Source organism: Marmota marmota, unplaced genomic scaffold (genome assembly GCF_001458135.2).
Source record: "Marmota marmota marmota unplaced genomic scaffold, marMar, whole genome shotgun sequence".
In the NCBI taxonomy this organism is placed as follows: Eukaryota; Metazoa; Chordata; class Mammalia; order Rodentia; family Sciuridae; genus Marmota; species Marmota marmota.
Window position 1 is genome coordinate 6,659,908 of NW_026000130.1, and position 8,794 is coordinate 6,668,701.

An 8,794-nucleotide genomic window follows, 5' to 3' on the forward strand; every position below is an offset into this window, starting at 1 on the left:
TTAAAACCACTCATGGACTTAAGATTACTTGTGTTATAGATATCCAGGGTGCAAAGACAGCTGAGAGTCTTGTTGAAAGGAAAGGATTATAAATCTGCCACATCTAAGAGTAGTCTTTTTAAAAGCAGGCTAAATAAACTTCTGAGTTAATATATGTAAAAAGGATCTGGCAAATGACTACATAAACATTTACATAAACTGATATGGTATTCAATTGATTCAACTGCCACATATTGAGCACCAGTGAGATGCAAAGCACTGTAGATTCAAAGACGAGCTGTACTTCTATTCTTAAGAAACTCGACAGATTGAATATTAATTGCACAGAGTGCTTTGGCAACACAGAGGTGGAAACCTGAGCATTTCTTACAGAACCAGGAAGGCTTTACTGAAGAAAAGACACTGGAATCTTAAGGTTTGATTAGGAAATATCTAGGTAAAGAAGGAGCTGAGTAAAGATAGAGGTTTGGAGTGTTCATCAACCAGAAGTAATTTGACAATTCTGGAGCCCAAAGTATGGGGTGAGGAAGAGGCACAGCATAAGATGAGCCAAACAAGAGGGCCTTATGCCATGTCATGTTCAACTTTTGCCTAAACTATCAGATCATCATGGGAACTAAGGTCAAGGGTGAATTCAAAGTTGAAAGGCTGGAAGACTGAGTTCATTGAAGTACTCTATGAAATGATGAGAGCCTGTACAAGGACAGTAGCAGCTGGAATGCATAAGATGCATCAGACACACCAAATTCCAGGGAAAAATAGGTTTTGAATGATGTTATCTGTGGGATGAGAGGGTCTCCTGACTTAAATCTTTCTCTCAGGGCCGTTTCTCATGCCTGACATTTCAACATCAGTGGTTCTTCCTGTAAGATCTTTAAGAGTCTCCTACTAAATAAAATGGAGTTGGTCCATGCATTTTAGTGTAGATCATCTAACACTAGGAAAGATTATGGATGTTTATTGATATAGTTAACAACAGTGCATTTCAAAATTCAGAATAACCAAAAGAGAGGATTTTCAATATTCACACCACAAAGAAATGGTAAATATTTGAGATGATGGATATACTCGATCACTACAGAATACATATTATTGAAGCATCTCATTGTACCTCATAAATATATGCTTATTCTTTGTCAATTAAAAATAAAACCTTGGGGCTGGGGTTGTGGCTCAGCGGTAGAGCACTTACCTAGTGCGTCAGGGTCCTGGGTTTGATCCTTAGCACCACATAAAAATAAATAAATAAATAAGGGTATTGTGTCCAATTACAAAAAACTAAAAAATTTTAAAAATAAAATAAACCTTAAGAATATTTTTTAAAGAAAAAGTAAGTTTACTGAGAGTAAAGAAGGTTTTGTGGGGCTTATCATGAGAAAAGAAACAAGAGACCCAACGCAAAAACAGTGAACAAATAGTTCATACTGCTAAAAGGGAGACAAAGAAACTCACATGTCACAGTTATCCCTGGTCTAGCCTGCTCTGCTACAAATTAATTCTCAGTAAGCTTGGGTGCTCTATTCCAAAACATTTTCATGTGAGACACTTAAGTCTACATAAAGACAATAATAACAACAATGAAATAGACCATAGCAGTGAAAGAACAGTGGTTTCTGACCTCAGAAACACCACACAGGAACAAATTAGCCCAGAAATTGGGCCTTAGTTGCTTAGAAATTGGATCACCTCAGATCTTCTTCCCCGTGACTCTAAGTGAAATATTGGCTCTTACATTTTCATTTCCAGTAACTGTCATGTTTAACTAGGAAATCTGACAAATACTAAGAACTCCTGACCCTTCCCTCACAGTATTATTGAGAGGATCAAATAGGACAAGAAGATGCAAAATCTTTGTAAGCTGGCTCACAGGAGAAAAGAGGATAGGTGACATCTCTGTCATGGTGGATTGCTCATCAATAATCATCACAAAATTTTAGTCCTTCAAATGCTAATGAGCAAACCCCACAGAACCTTAAATATCTTTCCAAAGGATTAAAATTAACACATTGTAAATTTAAAAGCAACACCTAAAAGCCAGACACTAATACACTTTTTAACAAATTAGCTTTTTCCATAGAATCAGCCTCTATATTGAAACTCTTTTTGTCACAAATAAACATATAAGTAGAGGAATTTATATATGACTAGATTGTCAGAATTACTTTTTTCTAAGAATTAGGCAAAGCCTTAGATAATCTGTATCTACTGTCTTCCCAGTCCTCTCCCCACCCATGCCTTTCTTACCTGAGGAAAATTGAGGTTACAGTAAAATACAGACTGAACTGCAGGTTTCTGGACTCCTAATACAAAGCTTTTTTTTTTAATCTATAAAACAATGTTTTAAAATACTTCAAACATAAACAAAAGCATAGGAAAAAGCAAACATGCAGATTTTTAATTTTAATATTGTCATGATTTAGATCTCTTTAAAAATAATTAAAACATTGTATATCAGTTGGGCATAATGGTGTGTGTGTGTGTGTGTGTGTGTGTGTATATATATACATATATATATATATATATATATATATATATATATAGTCCTTGCTGCTTGGGAGACTGAGGCAGAAAGATCATTTGAGCCTATGAGTTTGAGATCAACCTTGACAACATAACAAGACTCCATCTCAAAAACAAAACAAAACAAAAACACAGTATAACATCAGATGATCCTCATACTGCTATCCCATTCCTTTTCCTCCCTCTCCAGATATAACCAGCATGTTGAGATTGGATATGGTCTATCTTTCCTGCACATATTTTTATATTTTTACCAAATTATGGACTACACATCATTAAACTACACCAATGTTGTCACAAAGTTGTTCTTCAAAGCAAGGAAGAATCCCTCACTGTAGTATAATTGCATACAGTTATAACTTTAGGGTTTGGGCTGAATATATGAGAAAGCAAGTAGGCAGAATCTGAAGTCCTTTTAAATGATTATCATACAGGGATCTAGTGAGGTATTCTGTTATCATTCAGAGTGAAAAACAAAATAGGCAAATAAAAAAATTTTAATATAACTTTTTTATTCTCATGTTTTATATTTGTGAAACACTGGTTTATAATGACCTAGTGTGAATGAAATGTCACTGAACAATCCTTGATGGATTAAGCAATTTAATTAAGATGGATTAAGCAATTTAGCTGGTAATAATAGTTTCTGTTCCTGCTTGAATGTCCTGCTCAAATGTCACCACCTTAATAAATTTGTCCTTTTACAAAATTTTAATTTGTACTTTATATGAATTTGTCCTTGATCCCATCAAAATTAATTCCTTCAACAATCAATTATTTAGTGCCAAAGTGCTATAGATACAGAAGTATATCAGACCCAGTTCCAGATAATTACCATACAATAGTGTTTGATTAAATACAATTAATGAAATACAATAGTGTTTTACAAATGTATTAAGAGAGGTTATCTATAAAGGGCCAATTTTTCTGGGTCAGTTAGGGAAGACTTTACACAGGAGGTGATGTTTCACCTGTATCTTGGAAAATGAGTAACAGCTACAAAAATGGAGGATGGAGGTGATTCCAGGTAGGGAGATGCTGAATGAGAGGGTACAAAGGCTGACAAGACATCAGCTTTAGACAATTAAGCACAGAGGTGGAGAGACAAGTTAGAAGACTGGCAATGATCAAAGCAAAAGATGACATAATTGCAGGTATGAGGTAGGAGGAGGAAGGATTTGAACAAAATCCAGGAGATAAATTTAACACAATTTGATTGTATGGGGAAAGAAAGAACATAGAGGAGATTCAGGTGACTCCCAAAGGCTTGGAACTTGAATGGATGAGGAAGCCATTTCTGAAAGAAGGAATACAGTACAAAAGATAAAAGAAGTCTGGAGAAGGGGTTTCAAGTTCAGCTTGAGGCATTTTGATTTGGCAGTGAAGCCTCTTCCATGAGACCTTTCTAGGCTGGAAATGACCCTTCCTTTATGTTCCCATAGTATAGTGTATATTTTCTTATATCACATTGTTTAAATCTGCTTTGTTTACAAATACAGTAGGTATCCTCAGAAGACTAATCCTGGAATCAGTATCTGAGGATACCAAAATCTGGGCTGCTCAAGTTCCTTATATAAAATGGTGTAGTATTGGGCTGGGGTTGTGGCTCAATGGTAGGGTGCTTGCCTAGCATGCATGTATGAGGTACTAGGTTCAATCCCCAGTATCACATTAAAAAAAAAAACTAAATAAACAAAATAAAGTATTGTGTCCATCTACAACTAAAAAAAAAAAGAGTACAATGGTGTAGTATTTACATCTCAGCTAAAACATTCTCCCATATGCTTTAATTTTCAAAAATTTCATGGTGTATTTTATTTAACTGAATGTACCCCAAATATTATCATTCCAATATGTTGTCAATATAAAAGTCATTATCAAGATTGTTTACATTTTTTCTTTTGTAAGCTCTTTTTACATTCTTTCTTAAGTCTTTGATATGCAGTGTGTATCTTATGGTTGCAGCATATGTCAATTTGGACTAGTCCTTAAAATGGACTTAATAGCAATATGTGGTTAGTGGTTACTATATTGGACAAAATAGCTTAAAGCATGCAGCATAAGGGAGTCAACATCTACTTTGCAATATATTTTAAAATATTCTACTTAGGACCACTGGCAAAAATTGAAGTACAATGGGTATGTGCTGGTTTCTCCAGGAAATCCACTGATACAAACAAAAGAACAACAATAACAATAAAAAGGTTAGACAAATTCATGTACAAACAAGGAAATAATTACAACCTCCAAAACTTAGCTTGAAAAGAAGTATGGCTCTCCAGATCTGGAGCAAGGTTAGTGAATAGAAAGCATGTTGGCAGTTCCTCAGAGGTTCATTTACTTAGAACAATATCTCCAATATACTTTAAATCATTTCAAGATAACTTGTAATACCTAATCCAATAGAAATGATATATAAATAATTATTATACTCTATTGTTTAGGGAATAACAACAAGGAAAAAATGTACATATTCAGTACAGTTTCTTTTCTTTGTGTGTGTGTATGTGTGTGTGTGTGTGTGTGTGGTATTGGGGATTGAACCCAGGATTACTTACCAACTGAGCCACATCCCCAACCCTTTTTGTAGTTTATTTTGAGACAGGCTCTTGCTAAGTAAGTTGCTTAGGGTCTCGCTAAATTGCTGAAACTGGGTTTGAATTCATGATCCTCTTACCTCCACCTCCTGAGCCACTGGAATTACAGGTATGTGCCATTGCATCCAGGAAGATAGACATAATTAAAAAAAAATTTTTTTTGATCCAAGATTGGTTGAATCTGCAGTTGCAGAACCTGCAAATATGGAGGGAAAACTGTATTTACAAGTTTGTCTCTACTTTAAATCTTGAAGAAAAGGTACTTCTTGAATAAGAAGTACTATCTTTATATTACTCTGATGACAATGCCTTACTTGCAGAAAAATCCTCCAAGTTTGCTTTTTAAAAAAAAAATTTTTTTTTAAGTACTGGGGATTTAACCCGGGGGTACCTAACCATTGAGCAACATCCCCAGTCCTATTTATTTATTTAGAGATAGGGTTTCAGTAAATTGTTTAGGGTCTCACTAAGTTGCTGAGACTAGCTTTGAACTTGCGAGCCTCCTGCCTCAGTCCCCCAAGTTGCTGGGATGCCCAGCCTGAGTTTGCATTCTTGAAAAGGCAGCTCCCTTCATCAGACACTGGAAACTGTCAGCTAACATCAAAACAATGATCAAAATTAAACATCTCATTTTTTTACAAGGGTAGAACCAAGGCATGTTGTTTAGGAATTGTAATTGTTCCCAAACACTTTTTGTATCTCAATAGCTCATGGGTATTTCCTTTAAAACTCAGTATATTTCTGTTGATCCTAAATCTCTATCTTATCTCCCCCCATACTTTGCTTCCTTAATCTTAAGACTTGCTGAGTGGCGAAGATCCATCTTCTATGGCTGCTTCAGGCTAACAAGGGGCAATGACTCTGCCTAGTCATCAAGTCTCATCTTGCCTGATGTGGGGGCCTATAATCTCAGCAGCTCAGGAGGCTGAAGCAGGAGGCTTTCAAGTTCAAGGCCAGCCTCACCAGTTTAGTGAGGCTCTAAGCAACTTAGAAAATCCCTGTTGCAAAATAAAAAATAAAAAGGGCTGGGGATGTATCTTGGTGATAAATTGCCCCTGGGTTATATTCCCCAGGACAATCAAACAAACAAAAAACTTAAGTCTCAAGTTGTGGAGTTGTTTCTTGTGTGTGTGTGTGTGTGTGTGTGTGTGTGTGTGTGTGTATGGTGTTGAGGATCAAACTCAGAAGAGCTCTAACACTGGGGTACACCCTAACCCTTTTTTCATTAGTTCATTATAGATATATATAATTTTGGGGTTCATTTTAACATAATTATACAAGCATAGAATATAATTTACTCTAGTTCAATCCCCAGTACTTCTTTCCCTCCCCTTCTCCCTCCCTGTTCCCTTTCCTCTACTGATATTTCTTCTATTTATTTATAGTTTTTTTTAACATTAGTACATTATCAATATACATAAAGGTGAAATTCACTGTGATATATTCATATATGTACATAGGAAAATTTAGTTAGATTCATTCCACAGTTCTTCTCTTTTCCCATCTCTCATCCCTCCCCCTCAATCCATTTTCTCTATTCCACTGACCTCTCTTCTATTTTCATGAGATTCTCCTATTCTTCCCCTTATTTTGGTCTAGCTTCTACATATGAGAGAAAACATTCAATGCCTGACTTTTTGAGTCTGGCTTACTTCACTTGTATAATGTTCTCTAGTTCCATCCATTTACAAGCAAATGACATAATTTCATTCTTCTTTATGGTTGAGTAAAATGCCATTATGTATACTACATTTTTTTATTTTTAAAAAATATTTTAAATCTACATTTTTTTTACCTTACTTATTTATTATTTATTTTTATGTGGTGCTGAGAATCGAACCCAGTGCCTCACACATGAGAGGCAAGTGCTCTACCACAGAGCCACAACACCAGCTCCACATTTTCTTTATTAATTCATCTGTTGTTGAGCACCTAGCCTGGTTCCATAGCTTGGCTACTGGTGAATTATTCTGCTATAAACATTGATGTGGCTATATCTCTATAGTATGCAGATTTTAGATCTCTTAGATATATACCAAGGAGTGGGATAGCTGGGTCATGTGGTAGTTTTATTCCAGTTTTTTTTAAAAATATTTTTTTAGTTGTAGATAGACACAATATCTTTATTTTTATTTATTTATTTAATGTGGTGCTGAGGATTGAACCCAGGGCCTCATGAGTTTGAGGCAAGTGCTCTACTACTGAGCTACAACCCCAGCCCTTATTCCCAGTTTTTTTTTTTTTTTTTTTGAAGGAATCTCCATACTGCTTTCCAGAGTGGTCTGCATCTAATTTGCACTCCCACCAACATGTATGAGTGTACCTTTCCCCTACATCCTCACAAATAATAAATACTTCATTATATGTATTCTTTCTTAATTTTTTTTTAGTTGTAGTTGGACTCAATACCTTTTATTTTTTATTTTATGTGGTGCTAAGGATAGAATCCCAATCACATTTGCCTGTGCTAGGCGAGTGCTCTACTGCTGAGCCACAACCCAGGCCCTTATTTGTATTTTTGATAATCACCATTCTGACTGGACGTGAGATTGAAATTTTAATGTAGTTTTGATTGCATTCCCTGATTGCTAGAAACCCCCAACCCTTATCTTAAACAATTCTGCAAGGTAGTCATTGCTTTCCTATTTTCAGACAAACCAGCAGAAGCCCCAAGTGACTGAAAAACTTTCCTGAGGTCACAGGGTTTCCAAGTGGTTAAACCAGGGTTTAAGCAGACTGGTTTCATCACCATGGTGCCTGCCAGAGGGAAGCTGGCTTTGATGTCCTAATTAAAAGAGCTGAGAAGAGGACTATTTCCTGGCTCACGCTTACCATCTTAGCTGAAGTCTAAAGCACCTCACCGGTGCAAAGTACCCACACTTGCACACTACTGCAGAAAGTAGAGCTGAAGGGGAATCCAGCGTCCAGAGAGGGTGTCCTGCCCAGGGACCCCTCATTTTACAGTACTGACTCCACTAAGGTATGTGTGATCGCAGGTTTTTATTGCCCATCACTTGACCTTCGGCGCAAACGAAGTCGCAATGCCCAGTTAGTTACGGCCAGGACTCCCAAGACTCTGGGCCTAGGGAGTTAGAAATCCTCAGACACGAAGGGCTTCATAAGACAGAGTTGCTACCTCCTAACCCTGGGGCACTAAAATTAATCCTGTACCTTTCTCAAAGGCAGTCCGGTGCGGTGGGACCGCCCAGCTTGCTACACCATTCTGCGGAACGAAAACCAAAGTAGAGGCAGGAACAAGCCCCAGCGAAGATCTGAGAGTCGACCTGACCGTTTACTTCAGACCCGCGCCTTAGCCCCCAGGAGACCGCGTCTAGGTCTCGCTCACTGCTTCTCCAGAGCCACTCCCCAACACCGTGGGGCAGGTGAGAGAGGTACCTGAGGGCGAGGAAGGGTAAGAAAGCGAGAGAACCCCCTCCTCTGACCCCGGCACCTGCGAGGGAAGCAGGAAGGAGCAGCCTGTTGCCACTTTGTGCACCCGAGGCGCGAGGGCTCCGGGTGGTGGTCCAGCTGCGGAGGGGTAGTCTAGGCGCGAGTCAAAGAGGCGCGAAGGGCAAGGGGCAATCCCCGTCGCACAGCCGGCCGAGGTAGGGCGTGTCCGCATGTAAGCCCGCCCAGTGGGGAGAGGGAGGGCGCCCGAATAGAAGGGAAGGCAAGTG

The 8,794-nt window shown here is 37.9% G+C and overlaps 1 long non-coding RNA gene across 2 annotated transcripts in view; it reads right to left on the reverse strand.

Moving 5' to 3' along the window:
- LOC107154649 overlaps positions 1-8,744 on the reverse strand; it is a 30,720-nt gene extending 21,976 nt beyond the window's left edge. Inside the window, exons 1-2 of one of the 2 annotated variants that reach the window (XR_001505098.2) lie at positions 8,289-8,744; positions 5,198-5,313 (exon numbers count right to left, since the gene is read on the reverse strand). This is a non-coding gene — a long non-coding RNA (uncharacterized LOC107154649). The remainder of the gene's footprint in view (positions 1-5,197; positions 5,314-8,288) is intronic. The other variant, XR_007341260.1, reaches the window with a different exon arrangement.
- Positions 8,745-8,794: the final 50 nt, after the last annotated feature.